The sequence below is a fragment of the Ambystoma mexicanum genome, chromosome 4q (genome assembly GCF_040938575.1).
Source record: "Ambystoma mexicanum isolate Mex_15411 chromosome 4q, UKY_AmexF1_1, whole genome shotgun sequence".
NCBI classification, from domain to species: Eukaryota; Metazoa; Chordata; class Amphibia; order Caudata; family Ambystomatidae; genus Ambystoma; species Ambystoma mexicanum.
The window spans coordinates 504,211,708-504,229,979 of NC_090928.1; positions in this window are offsets into that span (position 1 = coordinate 504,211,708).

Consider the following 18,272-nt stretch of genomic DNA (forward strand, 5'->3'; position numbering starts at 1 on the left):
TGACACTTCCAGATGAACAATCTCAGGCTGCTATGGTTCTGACAGTTGACTGTCCCTTTGTTCATCATAATTGTCAGATTGAGTCATCATTGATTGTCAGATGGTATGTGCCAGGGCTGTGTGCACTCCACAGGGGTGTGCTTTCTATGTGAAGTAATTAGCCACCAGCTGCGTACGGGCTGCCTCTCCCCGTGCCCTTCCCCTCCCATGCGCAGCGGGCGTGCATGTGGTTGGGGATGTGAGGGCACCAGCATGTCCACAGCCAGGCCCCGGCGTGTTGCAACATTGTGCAGGACAAATGCTGCCACTATGATCCTGCACACTACTGAGGGAGCGTATAACAGCTGCCCGCCAGAACGGTCAAAGGAGCGAAAGCGTGACTTGAGCACTCCGAATGTGCGCTCCACTATGCCCCGTGTTGCAATATGGGCTGTGTTGTATCTTACCTCGGGAGGCGTGATGGGGTTCCGAATTGGCGTCATCATGTGTGTGCTCAGAGGGCAGACACTGTCCCCTGGGGAGGTGGTGATGGGGATCATTAGTGGGGTATTGGCATTACTCTGTATCTGTCATGCATGCGTGTGCTGTGGCATTTCTACTCACCAAGCAGCCATGCATCGCCATGCCGCCCAGCTTCCATGTCCCAGTTTAGGGTTAACATCCTGTAAATGAAGCTGTCGTGGGTGGACCCTGGATAGTTGGCATATACTGAGGTGATGATTCCCTTGGCATCACATACTACCTGGACGTTGATGGAATGCCAGTGCTTGCGGTTTCTATAGATGTGCTCAGATGCCCTGGGGGGACGTAGAGCCTCATGGGTGCAATCCATGGCACCTAGCTTTTTGGGGAATTGTGCCACCCTGTAGAACTCCTGGCTGACAGCCTGCCTTTCTGCAGGTGTTCTGGGCAGGTATATGTGCCTGCGGACTGATGGGCGTGTAGTGATGATGGCCAAAACCTGGTGTAGGCGCCGTGACTGCGTGGCCTGTGACACCCCCCCCTCACTATGGCACTTGTCAGCTGAAATGATCCGGTAGACAAGAAGTGCAGTACATTGAGGACCTTCTCCAGGGGGCTGAGTGCTTGGGAGCACAGGGTGGGTGATGTGAGGTCATCCTCCCACTCACTGACCAGGTCGAGTATTATGTGTGGTGGAAACCTGTACCTCCCATACACCTGGTCATCTGGCATACCAAATAGGCTGGTTCTGGGTGTGAAGATTCTGGCCCTGACTATCCTTCTCCTCCTCCTGCGGAATCCCACGGCCACTGCTGCTAGGAACGGTATTTTTATCCTGGCTTCTCAGTTTGTTCGTAGTTTTCGCACTCTTTTATGCTACGTGGGACATGTGCCTGCTTCATGCTGGTTTTCGTGTTTCAGGATTGGTCCTTTTATTTTTTGGCGCGTTGTAGGTGAGTGTGTAAATCTTCCCGCCCACCCATGTAACATGCTCGCCCAGGCCCAGTCGTGAGTAAATAATCCCGCCCACCCCTGGAATACACGTACCCCACTCTCACAGGTACAGTCGCGTGTGGAACTTCACGCGCACACACCGAAATACACGTACCCTGCAAATTTGCATGTGAAACTTCCCACGCACCCCGAAATACACGTACCCTGCTGGTATCGCATGTGGAAGTTCACACGGACCCATGATACACGTACCCTGATGGAATCGCGTGTGAGACTACCCGCGCACCCCTAGAGTATACGTACCCAGGCAAATCGCACGGCTGGGGGGTGGGGTGCTGGGAGACAGGAGTGGGGGCCTGGTGGAGGGTGCCCCTGACTGGTGGGGGGTGGGGATGCAGGGAGACATGAGTGGGGGCCTGGTGGAGGGTGCCCCTGGATGCAGGGGGTGGGGGTGCAGGGAGACATGAGTGGGGGCCTGGTGGAGGGTGCCCCTGGATGCTGGGGGGTGGGGGTGCAGGGGGATATGAGTGGGTGCCTGGTGGAGGGTGCCCCGCAGTGCGGGGGGGTGGGGGTGCTGGGAGACTTGAGTGGGGGCCTGGTGGAGGGTGCCCCTGGATGCTGGGGGGTGGGGGTGCAGGGGGACATGAGTGGGGGCCTGGTGGAGGGTGCCCCACAGTGCTGGGGGGTGGGTGTGCTGGGAGACATGAGTGGGGGCCTGGTGGAGGGTGCCCCTGACTGGTGGGGGGTGGGTATGCAGGGAGACATGAATGGGGGCCTGGTGGAGGGTGCCCCTGGATGTAGGGGGGTGGGGGTGCAGAGAGACATGAGTGGGGGCCTGGTGGAGGGTGCCCCTGGATGCAGGGGCGTGGGGGTGCAGGGGGACATGAGTGGGGGCCTGGTGGAGGGTGCCCCACAGTGCTGGGGGGTGGGGGTGCTGGGAGACTTGAGTGGGGGCCAGGTGGAGGGCCCCCCTCTTTATGCAGAGGGGTGGGGGTGCTGGGAGACAGGAGTGGGGGCCTGGTGGAGGGTGCCCCTGGATGCTGGGGGGTGGGGGTGCAGGGGGACATGAGTGGGGGCCTGGAGGAGGGTACCCCTGGATGCTGGGGGGTGGGGGTGCAGGGGGGCATGAGTGGGGGCCTGGTGGAGGGTGCCCCTGGATGCTGGGGGGTGGGGGTGCTGGGAGACATGAGTGGGGGCCTGGTGGAGGGTGCCCCTGGATGAAGGGGGGTGGGGGTGTTGGGACACATGAGTGGGGGCCTGGTGGAGGGTGTCCCTGACTGGTGGGGGGTGGGGATGCAGGGAGACATGAGTGGGGGCCTGGTGGAGGGTGCCCCTGGATGCAGTGGGGTGGGGGTGCAGGGAGACATGAGTGGGGACCTGGTGGAGGGTGCCCCACAGTGCTGGGGGGTGGGGGTGCAGGGGGACATGAGTGGGGGCCTGATGGAGGGTACCCCACAGTGCTGGGGGGTGGGGGTGCTGGGAGACAGGAGTGGGGGCCTGGTGGAGGGTGCCCCTGGATGTAGGGGGGTGGGGGTGCAGGGGGACATGAGTGGGGGCCTGGTGGAGGGTGCCCCACAGTGCTGGGGGGTGGGGGTGCTGGGAGACATGAGTGGGGGCCTGGTGGAGGGTGCCCCTGGATGCAGGGGGGTGGAGGTGCAGGGGGACATGAGTGGGGGTCTGGTGGGGGGTGCCCCTGACTGGTGGGGGGTGGGGGTGCTGGGAGACATGTGTTGGTGGGCAGTAGTGCAAAGTGACATGTGGGTTGGCTGGGGGGAATGGCCATGGTGCATGGGCTGCCTGCGGGACATGTGCAGGGGTGCAGGGTAGTCCCCTGTGGTGTGGGCTGCCTGCAGGGGCTGTGGAGGGTGTAGAGGGAACAGCTGGTAGGACCCACACGGCCAATTCACGTGTGGGCCTCCCGGCACCCCCGAAATACACGTAGGCTGCTGGATTCGCATGTGGAATTTGCCGCGCACCCGGAGTACACGTACCCTGCTGAAATTGCATGTGGAACTTCACGCGCACACCGAAATACACGTACGCTGCTAATTCGCGTGTGAAACTTCCCCCGCACACCGAAATACACGTACCTTGCTAAATCGCGTGTGAAACTTCCCACGCACCCCGAAATACACGGACCCAGGGCAATCGCGTGTGGAACTTCCCGTGAACCCCGTAATACACGTACCCTGCTAATTCGCGTGGGAAACTTCACGCGAACCCCGTAATACACGCACACGCTATTTTTCACACAGCGGGTGCCCGTGTATGTCGGTACTCCTTTGCACCTCATTTGTCCTAGAGGGACACTGTATGGACCATTCATCATAGCTGTATATGGGTGGTTTTTGTTAGCGCACATTTTGGCGCACATTTATTTCAGGTGCAGGGACGCTACCGCCTGCTTTCTTGTGGCGTACTTGTTTGGCCCTGTGCGCATCTTTCACCGTGCGCTGGTTTGCCCTATTCGATTCCATGAATACAGGTTGTAGGCGAGCGTGTGGCCGTTCCGCGCACTTGCCTCCTGTACTTCCCCCGTGACGCCCATATTTTCATGCGTTGTTCCCCATTCCGAGTGTTACGCCCCGTGTTCCGCCTACTTTTGTGATAAGCGGCGCGCTATGTGCGATTTTGCAGTGGCCGTGGCGCACGCCGTTGGTGACCTGTGCGCCGGCGTGCGCCTCGCACTTTTTCAGCGCACATCCAGTGCACATCCAATGTTTTTCTCGCGCACGGACTTCCATGAATCGATGTGCGCTGGTTTCCGTGCGATTTTCACAGTTGCACTGCGATTTTCGCAATTTTTATGGCACCTCTGCGCGGCAATTTTCGGCACACATTAATTCCATGAATCGACCAGTTAATCACATCACTCCCATCCTCCCTGCTCTTCACTGACAAAGTATTCAGCAATAATACACTGGTGGTTCTAGAAACTCTTCTATTTGTCTAAATTAGCCCTCTATAAAAGCAGCCCCTGCATAAAATGGAAAAATCAGTGACAAATATGCTCTGTGGCTTTCCCCACTCAGTGCAGGGAATATGCAAGCATCTCTGCAGGATGTATATTCTGATGCCATATGAGAGCCAGGGAGCCCAATGGACTTTGATGCTTTTCAGCATGGGCTAAAACATGAAGAATCCACAGGTATTTGATTTAATAGTGGACACCATCATTGAACGCTGCCAATTGCACATGCACACATGGCAGAGATCAGAGAAGATGTACAGCGTGACCCACATCCAACACCAAGGTCCACAAATAAACCATTTGACCTGCAAAAACCAACCTGATCTCCTTCTTGGTGGATATAATCTTTGATGAATACAGCTGGAAAAAAGTGTCTCACAGATGGTAAATACCCTCCGTTTTGATATGATTGTGTTAGAGAATGCTGTTGAATTCCCTGAGTTGATGACTGACGGGACACCCTCCAATTTCTTCCATACCAGAACAATATTGCTTACAAACCCAGGAGTACCCATGGGAATCTGAACGATAGCTCATGTTGCCTTCATTTCTAGAAACTCCTTATGAACCAAACGTATTTTCTCTTGAGAAAACCTAATCCAACTTGTTGTGGAAGTCTGAAAGGAGGTCTTGTGCAGGATAATTTGGAATCATGGTTGGAAGAACCCAAGGGGCATGAGTTATACTTAACCAGAAACGGAAAAAAACAGCCAGCCTGCCCCCAATGTTTACTTGGAAAGAAACGTGTAACCTGGGTACACTTACCCCTTTGGAATCGTGGACTGTGGAGAGGACCGCTGTCCACATCTCAGAAGAGATGTGGAAGAAATTAAATGAAGTACAAACGATTGATCGCAGCCGGCACCACATTTACAACCCTGTGGCTGAACGTGTGCGGGATCCCGGCAAAGAAACCGGCAACTTGAAGGAAGTGAAAGAGTCAGCCCAGTACCATCACCTGTCCAACTCTGCAACCGCCCTGCCACATTCCCCCAATGATGGGCCGTGAGTGGTACCAACACCTGCTGTGGCATGCGACTGCAGCAGCTCTACACCGCCCTCACCAGAAAAGGTATCAATTACCAACAAACAACGGTAACGACAAAAGCACTCAACTGAAGCTTATAGCAGCAAAGAAGAGGAGGTGCTGCTTATGGCATTGGGTGTTATAGGCACTAGACTGATTAATAGCAAGTGGGGATAGTTGGTGCATGTTCTGAATGTGCTCTTCTGTAGTTTTATTCAAAGTTAACCTTTTCATTCTTCACTGCTGGCAGTTTTCAGTAAAGAAGGTAATGCAAAATTGCAGCCTCTGGATCTTGACCAAAACTTAAGAACAAAATGGTTCCTGTCCCGGGGGCGGAGAGGAGGCGGGCCCTGCTGACTGGGTACTGCAGCTTCCTGGAAAATACAGGCAAATACCAGCAATTATTGTTCTCCTTCCATTGGAGCTTACTCCACCCCAGATATCCATGGACATTCAATTCTCGACAAAACAAAGTAATAGATTTAGAAAGAACGTCGATTCGGGATGTGAATACATCAGTAGATTTAGAGCATACAGGGAGGATAACCAATGGAGCAGCAACATAGAAATCAAAGTTCATTAGTAAATTCAGACAAATGTCCTTTTTTGTGTAATACGGGAAAAGGTTGTATAGAGAGAGATATTTGACAGAGGGAGATTCGGTTGTTTATTTTCGTGAGTGTGTGGCGTAAATGCACAGTTTGGGAGACGGAAAGAAAGAAGCACTTATTTAACACCAAGTTTGCTGCTTTCATGTTGACAAAAGGAGCACATGCATGGCCGGCCTTGGGCCAGGGCGAGCCGGGCGACCGCTCGGGGCGCCCTACTCACCGTCTAAAAGGTAGGGCACCCCGGCACCAAGAGTACTCGGTATTGGGTCGCATTGGATTTTTTCTTTTTCTGAATTTGATTTTTTTTCGGACATTTATTTTTTCCGGCGCCTAGCGCCCCACCCGTCATCAAGAGGCGCTAGGCACCCTTGCCGTCATCAAGGTGCACCTGGGATCTCGAGGTGCACCTTGGTGACATGTGGGGTTGTCGCCTCTCAGGTGGCCGACAGACATTGGACTAATTAAAAAAAAAACTCCCCTTTGGCGAGGGGGATTTTTCATTAGTCCATTGTGGCGTTGTAGGGCCTGGCATTGTCTTTTTCAGTGCCGAGGGACCGATGTCTCTGGCTGCCTTTGTAGATGCCGTGCACTGCAGACCAGTGGTCGAAGTGAGCTGGAGAGGTCGGGAGCGGTGCTCCTCTACTTTTTAAAATTATCTTGTACAACTCCTATACTTTTATTTTAAAAAGAAACCGTTGCAGAATGGTTTTGTTTTAAAATAAAAGTGTAGGAAGAAGTTGAAACTTGCACTTTCAGTGCACTGCACTGAACATTCCCTTTAACAGCAGGTGCAAGTGTTTGGGGTGTTTATTGTGTGTGGAAGGGGGCGTGGTGATGGGGTTTGTGGGGAGTGGGTGCAGGCCAGCAGGGAGCATAGTTCCACTACTTCTTTTCATACACTTCGACCTCTGCTGCAGACTAGGAGAAACACAAAGTTTGGATTGCTTGCTGACCGCTGTAATCTACCCAGCTGCCCACCATCTCAGGGCAAACGAAGATTCGTTTCTTTTTGGGGTCTTGTGGTATTGTAGCAGGCTGACTGGGAGAGCCACACGGATTGGAGTCTGGACCGGACTGAGAAGGTAAGATAACATTTATGTTTTTAATTTATTTGAACCTAGGTCAAAGAAGTAGTTTTAAAATGTACCTTTAGTTAGGGGATGGACTAGCTTGTTTGCAGCCCTTTCGATGTTGTGTGCTTGTCTTTCCGGCGGTTTTGTCACGTTCATGTTTGTACTTGTAATTAAATGACTATGGCTTCGGGGATTCGGGGCCAGGGGGGTTGTTTGGTTCGCATTCATCTGCATGATGCTATTGTGACATTGCATGTTCTGTGATGGTGTATATAGTGTAAAGTTAATTGTAAAAGGATAGTTTATTATGTAATGTGCTTTGCCTCCAAGGCATTAATATAAATACAGTATTTAAGCACATGAAATGCAAAGGGAAACTTTAATAAGCTATCTATATAAACTAAACCTGGGAATATGTGCTCCGTTGCTTAATTTGTCCACATCCTGGTTTCACCATTGAACCAAAGTGTGTGATCCTGGGTAGATCATTTAATCACATCTGTTTTATTTGCAGCTCTGTAAGTGATTCACTTCAGAGCTTATGTTGATATATCATGCTGTTATTTTCAAAAAGCCTCTCAGGTTTCTCCATATGTAATAGTGCAATTGAGGTCTTTTGCACCAGTTATTTGCCACTTGACTTACTTATGAAAACGTATTCTAAAGTCACTTCCATGGTGTCTGAAAGCATCAAAGACTGATGATACCTCTTGCAATGTCCTTTTCTGTGAATTCACTTTTGTTCAGTTTTATTTTTTTTTGTTATGTGTTAAAATGCCATCTGCCAAAATTGTTGCATAAAAAGTAGATTGGGGAAGAGGTGGGCGGTTTGGGGGCGCAAATGAGACCATATGGGATCGTGCACACTGCATTTGGGGGGGTTAGGACTTTTTTCCTGTCTCACCCCTCCACTCTTGTAATGCTGGATACTCCCCTGCCTTTTCCATTCTATCAATATGCACCCCCAATTAGCACTGTCCCCAAACACAACCACCACTGACTTAATACACATCTTTATTATGAACATTCCCTGTAATGGTTTTCATTTTTTTTTTAAATGTACTGCCTCTAATTTGTAATTATTCCAAACTATGACAACCTACACCCAATCAACTAAAAATAGCTGTCCAGATCCTCTTGTTATGTCTAGTCATTCTTTTTAAAGATATTTTTGCAAACTTCCCTCACACTGAATTCTGCAAGCGAGGCTCAAATAGGGCAGACACAGTAGCCAGTACACAATCTTCCTATGGCAATCTTACAAGAAATTCACATCTTCAAGGCATTAGTGCAAATTAATATAATTCCTTGCATCTGCACATAAATATTCTCTAGAGTCTAATTAGAAATTGGCAACGGTCTTCTGAAGAATAACGTGCAAAAGAAACTCCTCTGGAGACATGCTACTATGTTAATAATTATAATTGCTCTTTTATAACAACCTTAATACTGTGGACCAGTTTCTAAGTGCTAGTCCAGCATTTGAACATTTGTTGCTATCCATTGTCTTGCTTCAAAGACAAACGTGTTGCCCCTGAGCAAACCTCACGGCCCTATTATATTAATATGACAACAGTTATTTGTATGTGTGTAGGGTGCTACACTTTTTTGTTCTTCCCTGAATGTAAGTGAGGTTTTGTGGTCATTTGATACATGTGTACTGTTGAATCCTGTTATTTAGTGTCCTCACCTCAATGCACTAACAACTCTGCCTTAAACACCCAACTAACCTCACGCTTATCCACCACAGCATCTCCCACCAGTTAACAATGACCTAACACAGATTGTCCTTTCACTACTCAGGAAATAGTTCTTGCGAATCCTGTAACACAAAAGCTAGACGGTGAATGACACAACAGCTAGAGTGATAGAGAGTGCACAGAAGGCGAGCACCAGAATTGAGTGAAGACGTTAGACGGTTACGGCTCAGCTGCAAGAAAGGAATAGAGGTGAAGTGCCCTGCAGTGGACAAGTGAAGAAAGACAAACTTGGTACAGTAGCCATAACAATGTCTTTGAAATCCAAGCTGTCGGGTAGCCAAAATCGGAAACGCAAAGCACTGGAGAATCGGGAGCGGGACACCTAAAAGGAAAGAATGGAGCAATATGTGAAAAGGGCATGCACACTGGGTGAAAAACCACTCCCGTTGCCATGTGCTCTGCTCCTTTGGAAACCGAGCATGAAACTGGAGTTCAGCCTTCCGCAATCCCAACTCCCCAACTTGAGGTAGCTCCCTTTATAGATGATACTATGCCATCTGATGATGAAAACCCTCTGCAGATTTCACAAGTTTATCAAAATGACCTTTCAGACCCAGCACTATGGCCTACAGTCATGAATATCACTTTGCGAGACCATCTTGTGCACACCGGCTCTTCCAACATGCAAATCTTAATTTTCCAATTGATGATTTAGGGCGGCATTTTTCAAATGTGCATTACAAAAGGAGAATAGGAAATAATAATCCTGAAGTTTTTCATCGTAAGTGGTTAGTATACTCAGTTAGCAGAGACTGTGTATTTTGTTTTTGTTGCAAATTGTTTAGCCATACCAATGTCAAGGGCAATCTAAAAGAGGGAGGAAGCAGAGATTGGAAGTATATCGCAGAGACTCTGTGTCATCACGAGAATTCTCTCACACACTTAGTGGCCTATCGAGATTGGGCTAAAGCAGGAATGAGACTGCTCTCAAACAAAACGATAGATGATGAGCATCAACGTATTTTAATCCAACGAGCAAAGCACTAGCGCAATTTGTTGGAGCGCCTTCTCTCTATAGTGCAGTTCCTTGCTGGCAATAATTTGGCCTTCCGTGGATCAAATGACTGCTTATACCAAAAAGGTAATGGCAACTTTTTAGGCCTTGTGCAGTTATTAGCAATGTCTTATGTGGTCATGGGGGGACATTTAGAGAAAGCACTTGCAAATGAAGTGGCAGACCATTATTGTGGAAAAACCATCCGAAATGAACTAATAAACTTGATGGCTGAGAATGTGAAAGAGGATATCGTAAAACGTGCACAGGGAGCATAGCCACCAAGAGCAGCTTTCCATAACGATTCAATTTGTGGACACAAATGCAGCCACCATTTGCATTCAAGAACAGTTTCTTGGGTTTGAGGCAGTAGATGACAGTACTGGGGAAGGCCTCACAAATGTTTTGCTCCAAGAACTAAAAGGCTGTGGTTTTGAGGTGAATAACTGCAGAGGGCAGGGATATGACAATGGCGCCAATATAAAGGGAAAAATTAAAGGAGTACAAAAGCGTGTCCTTGATATAAACTCAAGGGCCTTCTTTATGCCATGTGGCTTCCATTCCCTTAATCTGGTGTTAGGGGATGCTGCAAAATGCACAACAAAATCACGTACCCTCTTTGGCATGTTACATAGAATATATGTCCTTTTTTCTTCTTCAGTTTGTCGCTGGAGCATTCTGAAAATAAATATTAAAGGTTTGACCCTCAAGCCCCTTTGTGAGACACGATGGGAGTGTAAGATTGACAGTGTAAAAGCTGTCAGGTATCAAATAACTGGTGTCCATGATGCTCTTATCGAACTTGCCGAAGAGGGGAAAGATGATGCATCGCTTCGTCATGAAGCAAGCGCTCTCGCTGATCAATTGGAAGACTATACTTTTTTAGTGGCTTTGGTTGTCTGGCACGATATTTTGTTTAGAGTCAACCTAATAAGCAAAGCCATTCAGTCCAAGTCTTTGGACATTTCTACAGCGGTTATCCTTTTTGAATCCTGTATCCAGTTTCTGGAGAAGTACAGAGAAAATGGATTCACTGATGCTCTGATTACAGCTAAAGAGTTGGCCACCAAATTGGAAGTTGAAGCTTCTTTTAAAGACAATACGAGGAGACGACGCAAGAAAACGCAGTTTTCTTATGAATGTGAAGATGACGCTCCTCAAGATCCAAAGGAGAAGTTTAGAGTTGAATTTTTTAATGTCTTGTTGGACACTGTATTAAACTCCATCCAAGAAAGGTTCAAACAAACGAAGGAGCACAATTTAACATGGGGTTTTCTGTAAAATATGAAAGGGTTTTCTAATGGTGCACTCATTTATGAGAATTGCAGGAGACTGGAGGTGGCACTAACCTCAGCAGGAGACTCTGACATTGATGCAATTGGCCTAAAAGATGAACTCCTGGGTCTTAAAGGTATGTTGCCAGAAAATGTACAAAACCCGTTTGATGTGCTGCAATTAATTCACAGTTCAAAAATGTGGGATTGCTTTCCAAATGTCTGGGTCTCGTTACGCATTTTTTTAACCATACCTGTTTCTGTAGCAAGTGGAGAAAGGAGCTTTTCCAAAACGAATTTAATTAAAAAATATCTCTGCTCAAACATGAGCAAAGCGAGGCTTGTTGCATTGCCAATGCTCTCCATTGAAAATGACATTGCTCAGACAATACATTTTTCTGATGTCATAAAGGTGTTTGCCAATAGAAAGGGTAGGAAAGTCAACTTTTAAATTAGTTGGCCTGTGATATGGTTGGCCTGTGATATGAAGACAAACATTTGAAGTCCGGCCTTTTGTTGTTGCTAATTTAGTGTGTTTTCATTTAAATTACTGTTCCCCCTGCAGCATCAAATCCTTAAGTAACGTCTTTTTTCTTTTTGGTTCTGTAAATACATTTTATCCTGCCTTCTTACAGAAAGCCATGTTGTGTGTGTGTGTGTGCGTGTTTTATTTTGTAGAACATGACGTACAGAGGCAAATCCAGATTGCCAAGAATCTTCTTGCCATACATTGTTTGTGTTGCCTAGGTGTTTGAAGATTGCCGTGTGTATTTTTCTTTTTTGGAGGGGGCGCCAAATTTGGTTTCGCCCAGGGTGCTGCTGGGGCTAAGGCCGGCCTTGAGCACATGGATCATGATTCAAAGTTGTTCGAATTTTTCACATTTGAATAGTGGGCACACGAAAGTAATTCATTGATATGTACTATTTCTGTTTTGACTGTTGCAAAGCTGTATGAGATAAGGACAAGACCGAAATCTAAATAAAGCAGGAATTCTCCATTTCTTCTCAAATAAGCCCTGTGCAGAACCTCTTTTCTCCAGCTGAACCCTATTGCACACATCAACAATACGGACTTCAGAAAATAATGTAACTTTTCCTAGCCATTAGCAGCAACATGGGGTTCCTCCTTTGTTACTAACTTTAGATGCAATGGCCCCTGGTGTTCACTTTTGTCGGGAGATTAACTCAGTTTTAGGAACAGGGCATTGCCATGCAATGTGGGTGCACACCCAGTCCAGCCTTTCTGGGTTGGAGGCATCGGCACGAATCACCAACACATGATGTATTGATTGTTTTAATTGTCTTTGTCGCCAAAGAAAAATACTTTGCATGCTTTTGTAACCTAGCACATGTGCACACTAGTTTATGTGTTGATACAGGGATGGATTGTGAAACAAAATGGCATAAAAACAGCGATGAAAAGAGAAAACAGGGCAACTCGGCCCATCATAACGTTTGAAAGAAAACCAAGATTGCTAGAAATAAAATGACACTGTAATCGTAGCAAATATGCACGCAAAAGTTAAGTGATGTGCATTATGCCATTTGAGCACTAGATGGCAGCAATGCATCGTAAACGGTGGCACGTAGACCCTGGGAAATATTAAATGGCTTATGGCTGACCGCTAGATGGCAACAGGAGATCATACATGGCTTAGGAGTTGCTCATGCAAACTGATATAGTTATAGTTTTTGGACAAAAAGCAGAGGTAGAGATTGTAAATGAATTTACATTTACAAATCAATTCACCCGCCACAACACTCACGCATCGATTTTATAGACTCAGAACAGAGTTGAAGTTGCATAAAGACTCAGAATAACAATATCAGATGCCGTAAATGGTGATTTTGCACACAAGGCGTATTTTGGACAAACCGAAAGTGCCAGATGGAATGATGATTCATAGAAGATGGTTTGTAGATTTTCTTTTATTTTTCTTTTGTTTTTATTCACTGCTGTTTGGTAGACTGTCTATTTAAATGCTTTAAAGAGTCATTGTCTGAATTAATGGCTGCCTCTAGGCGCGTGGAAACAACAGAAATGTATTTTCTAAAGTTCTGATTCATATGTGTTGTCTTTGAAGCAGAGTGGTTGCGATGTGAGCAGAGGAGACCTTAAGGGGGCATCAGTTGCCATCTGCTACAGGCTCTGGACTATGATGTTTGTATCTGGGTGGGCCTGTAGTTAGCTCTAACACCCTACGGTAGGAACGTATCAGAGGAGGAGTTGAACTTTTCCATACTCCCCATTCTAGCCTTGACATTTTCAGGCACAGCACTGTTGCACTTATTCAGTGAATTTCATCTTCCTTGATTCCCGAGGCGTTAAAAGCAAGGCACAAACGTTTGTGCATGCACTCTCTCTCTTGGGTAGACAAACAATCATCAAACAAGGTATGTCTTGAAGGTTTTGAATCAATTACAGACAGTGGAATAGCTCTGCGCAGACTTGTATTATTTAATGTGAACACCAGTTTTGGTCCTGCCACCAATGTGAGAAGTCCTACCCAAACTGCTACCCACAAGCCCTAGCATGGTTGGGTGGGTTGTGTTCCTATGCAGCGAGGATGTGCCCAACTAGATAAAGCCAAACTGCACCTTCTGGTGGCAGGTCTAAGAATGTTTTCTTTTTTGTAGGTGGTCTCCATCTCCACTGGTTATAGACAACATACACGAGGCAAAGAAAAAGAAATTGACAGAAAGTACAACATACAATACATGACAGTGGCGGTCCCAAAAGTGAAACTCGACACATGATCAAGGAAACATTTGTAATGATTAAATACGAATCCTGTCAGTGCCCCCTACCATGAAGCTCGGTGAGGTTAAACAGAGGTGGAGACACCAAGAGAAAACCACGCAAATGTTGATTTTCCCTTGCTGCCCTCAAACACTATCAGTGTTTTCTGGTACCGGGCACCGGCACTCATTTTGCAGGCGGGGCTGAGCACCGGCACTTCTGGCAGTGCTGTCACTCAATTCTTACTATCTGCGCTGATCTGCCGAAGCCATACATCTAAAATAGGATCCCTTTATTTCCGAGCAGGCTGTTTATAGACACCAAGCAGCTTATTTTAGTTGCCACGTTGATTGTATGGCGGAGTCTGTCACTACACTTATCTGGGGCACTTGCATGCTGTTTCTTAGGCTCCCGATCTCGGCCTCTCAAAATGGCTGCTTGTGATTGGCTCAGAGCCCGCTCAGACATTTAGGGCGGAGACCATATGTGGGCTCCATTTGCCTTAATCGACCTGCTTGTTCTGACCATGCAACAGAGGAGTTTGCTTCAGTTCAGGATGCCAGTGTCCCAGTTGTGCGGGAGAAAGCTGATTGAAGCCTCTCCTCAATGTTTAATAAGTATCCGTTTTTTCCCAGAGGTAGGTCAGATTACTCTTTTTAGGAGTTCTTGGTGGGGTTGCAAAACCTTGTTAGTTGCTGGCGCTGGCAGGGAGTTGGTGCTCGAGTACTGTCAGTAGATAGTCACACTTCAGTCTTGAGTTTTGGTTGTGTGTTGATATTTATTAATTCAGGTGCAAAAAGACACATGAGGCACATTGTGCCAGGGTGGTGAAACAAAAAACAGCTGACGCGCGTTTCAGTCTTTTTCAAGGCAAATAGGTTTTCGTCAGGCTCGTGTTGGAGCGTGTGGCAGAGTCACCCTGCAATGGGGGCACCTGCTGCTTGCTGCATAGCAATCCACTAGCACCCATTAGTGGACCACCTCCTCTAATGACATACTACCTTCTTTTCCTCCTGCACCCCAAAGCAGACTTACATCACTAGTGCACTTCCAGAGATGCTGCAACTGAGCATGGACTCTCTGCTGCTACTCTAGAGTTCACTGGAACCACCCGGTGTCAGACGGACTTCATCCACAGATGAGCTACTAAGCCAGGAACCAGCACCCTATCCAGGGTGACTCTGCCACACGCTCCAACACGCTTGCCTTGAGACAGACTTCGGTTGAAACGCGTGTCGGCTGTTTTTTGTTTCACCACCCTGGCACAATGTGCCTCATGTGTCTTTTTGCACCTGAATTAATAAATATCAACACACAACCAAAAGACTGAAGTGTGACTATCTACTGACAGTACTGGAGCACCAACTCCCTGCCAGCGCCAGCGACTAACAAGGTTTTGCAACCCCACCAAGAACTTCTAAACGTACTGGGAACCTTGGAGTTTGGCTCCCTGACAAAACCATGTGCTAGGCGGCAGGCCAAACTTTGACCACAGATAACTGGTTGCGCAGGGGACCAGCTTGTCCTGACACCAACTCCATACCCCTTGCAATCTAACTCTTTTTAGGGCATGACTTTGACTGTTCAGAAGACCAACGGCCTGGTGCCCTGCAGGACTCACACAACTATAATAGACACACTTGCTCAGTATGGTATATTGGGTTGTACTGGCTAAGTGGGTTGGTGTAGAGTCAGCGACATGTGTTTATTTACCAATCCCCATTTAGGCACCTCCACTGCTTCAGTGGCAAAAAAAATAAGTGTCATGACCCAAATATTTTCAAGCATGCCTGTTACACTTCGGAGAGGGAAGCTCCAAGTCCACTGTTGCCACCACCCATGGGCTGCCCTCCACAATGTCAGGATATTTGGGGCTCATCTGGGTTGATGGACACACTACCCAAGGCATATGTGCAGTTTACAGATATCGATCAAACTAACACAAAATAACTTAACATGCTAGTTGTGTCTTGAAGTAAAGGAAATATTTAAGTGCTTTTTAAAACACATCATTGTTAACAAGCAGCTCTGTTTCTACAAGTGGCAAGTGAAACATGTTGACATCTATCATAGAACATTTGCTTTCCTACTATAGAAAATTGATGAGAAAATTCCTTAAAAATCCTAACTGAACTAATAAACTTCAATGCAGCCCTGTGCTGGTGCTGATGGCATGGTCACTGTCCTGTCTACAAGCAGGGAGGATTGACTACCACCTTCCAACTCATTGTTCTCCCTGAAAACAGATAACTAGCATTGCCATACCCACCTGAATCATGAGTTTCATGAATAACCATGAGCTGGCCCAGGATGCAGGCTCCGTAGCCATTGCACGCAGTAGTTGCTGGATGTTTGACTACAATAACTGACAGTTGAAACAATACAGTTCCCAAAACACCACATCATAATCAAACTGAGTCTGAGACAATAAGTGCCAGGGCTCAACAATAAGTGCCAGGGCTGAACCCTGGCAAACACCCCCACAAATTCCGAACTGGGTACGTCTTCATCTATTCGGCATAATTCTGAATGCTTTCCACAGTTCAATCCAAGATAACATCTTAGTGATTCTGTATGGCTCCCAAACTTGTTTGTGTTCGAGCATCCGACACACCATGTCAGTGAGCCATGTGGGGCAGTCGGAGGAGGCTTTTATCATACTGCAGTGCTCTGCCTGGCACCGGAAGCTCGCAGGTTTGAATAAAGGCAGCACACAACTTAGTCATTAGTTCCTCCAATGTAGATAACCTAGGTACAGCTGTTATTTGAACACTAACAAACAACTATGCCATTCAGTTTGGGATGTGCACCACATGAAGAGTCGCTCTTTGCCTTATAGCTGAGTGGGATAGCGCGTGAATCTACAGTCACACATTCTATTCCCAGGCGCAATGCGCCATTTAAAGTGTTTAAGTCTGTACACTCATTACTATTGATTTTGATATTGGTAGCACTTGTAAATACAGGAGGAATCCATTATGAAAGGCTATATAAAAACACTAAGGGGCTTCTTCATGGATTTATCTGCGCCAAAAAACAGGGATTTGTGCGCTATTCTGCCCGCAAATCCCCATTTGTTAAACAGGGATTTGTGGGCAGAATGGCACACAAATCCCCATTTTTCGGGAACAAATAATTCCATGAATTAGCCCCTATATTTTTTACTTATGAGACTGACAACGCTGAAATGCTGAAACGCTGAAACGAAGAGGCACATCTTTCAATTTAAAGAGGGCGGTAATAAGCGTACGGTCCAAGTCGAGAGGTGGATCAGTTGATTCAATTTAGTGGCTGTTTCATAAATGCACTGGAATCCTAGAGCACTAAAGAAATGGCCTAACTCCATTGACCTCATAGATGCATGCAAAAAGCCCTTTGGAATGCATACAAGGCAACGCGCCCCGTTCCATTCTGAAGCTATTAGCCCATTACGGTTTTTGACTTTGCATTCTGTGACTTGAAGTCCTAGGTTTATAATAGAGAAATCCAGGAGTATAAATCCCAGAACCCAAAGTTAAAGGTTGGACTGGGGTATCATCTCCTGAATGGAATGGGCTAAGTTGGCAAGCGTGGGAACATCAGATTCCAACAGTAGGGGAGGTGCGGTGGCGCAAAGTAGACGTTTGCTGGCTATTGCCAAACCACTTCAAATGGCTTGTTGTCATAGAGGGGCCTATGTTGTGCCAGGCCCTTTGTTTTAGCTGGCGCTTGTGTGGTATGAGTGAGGATTTTGGACCTTTGGACGTTCAATTATATCAATTTGGAAGGTTCATCTATAGCAAATCCTTGTGTCTGCTCAGTCGTTTTTTTCCTGGTCCCACTGTGGTCCGTTCACAATGCAAACATGAGTCTTTTCTCTCACTCTCATTGTCCGGTAGGCACTGTTGAGTCTAAGAGGGGAAAGGGAGGAGAGATTAAAGAGAGAGCAGATTGGTCATGTATAGCCGAATACATATTGCCATCTTGAAAAGAAATGCTTTAGATATATCTCATCACGAGGGGATGCTTTTGGGCGTGAAAAGCAGGGTTGTGGAGTGATCTAGCATAGATTCCATTCGATTCAGGGATTCTAGTGAAGTACTGGTTATTACTTTTTATTCTCAGACTTTTATTCCTGGATTTCCCCATTATAATTACAGGACTACCAGAATGCCAAGACAAAAACAGGACGACACCAGCATCAGCTGAATGGATTGCGGCATGTTGTCATGTATGAGTACATGTAAATATAATTTGTATCTATACAGAGTGGTCCTCAAAATGGCTGACCAAAATCAGCATATTTATTGGTTATTTTACTTGGTGGCTGGTACCAAGATCCTCACATGTTGTAACCCTTACTCTTTCAAACTCTGTCAACACTCGTCGGTCACATAGCACTGGGGGCACCTGCTGCTTTGCTGCCT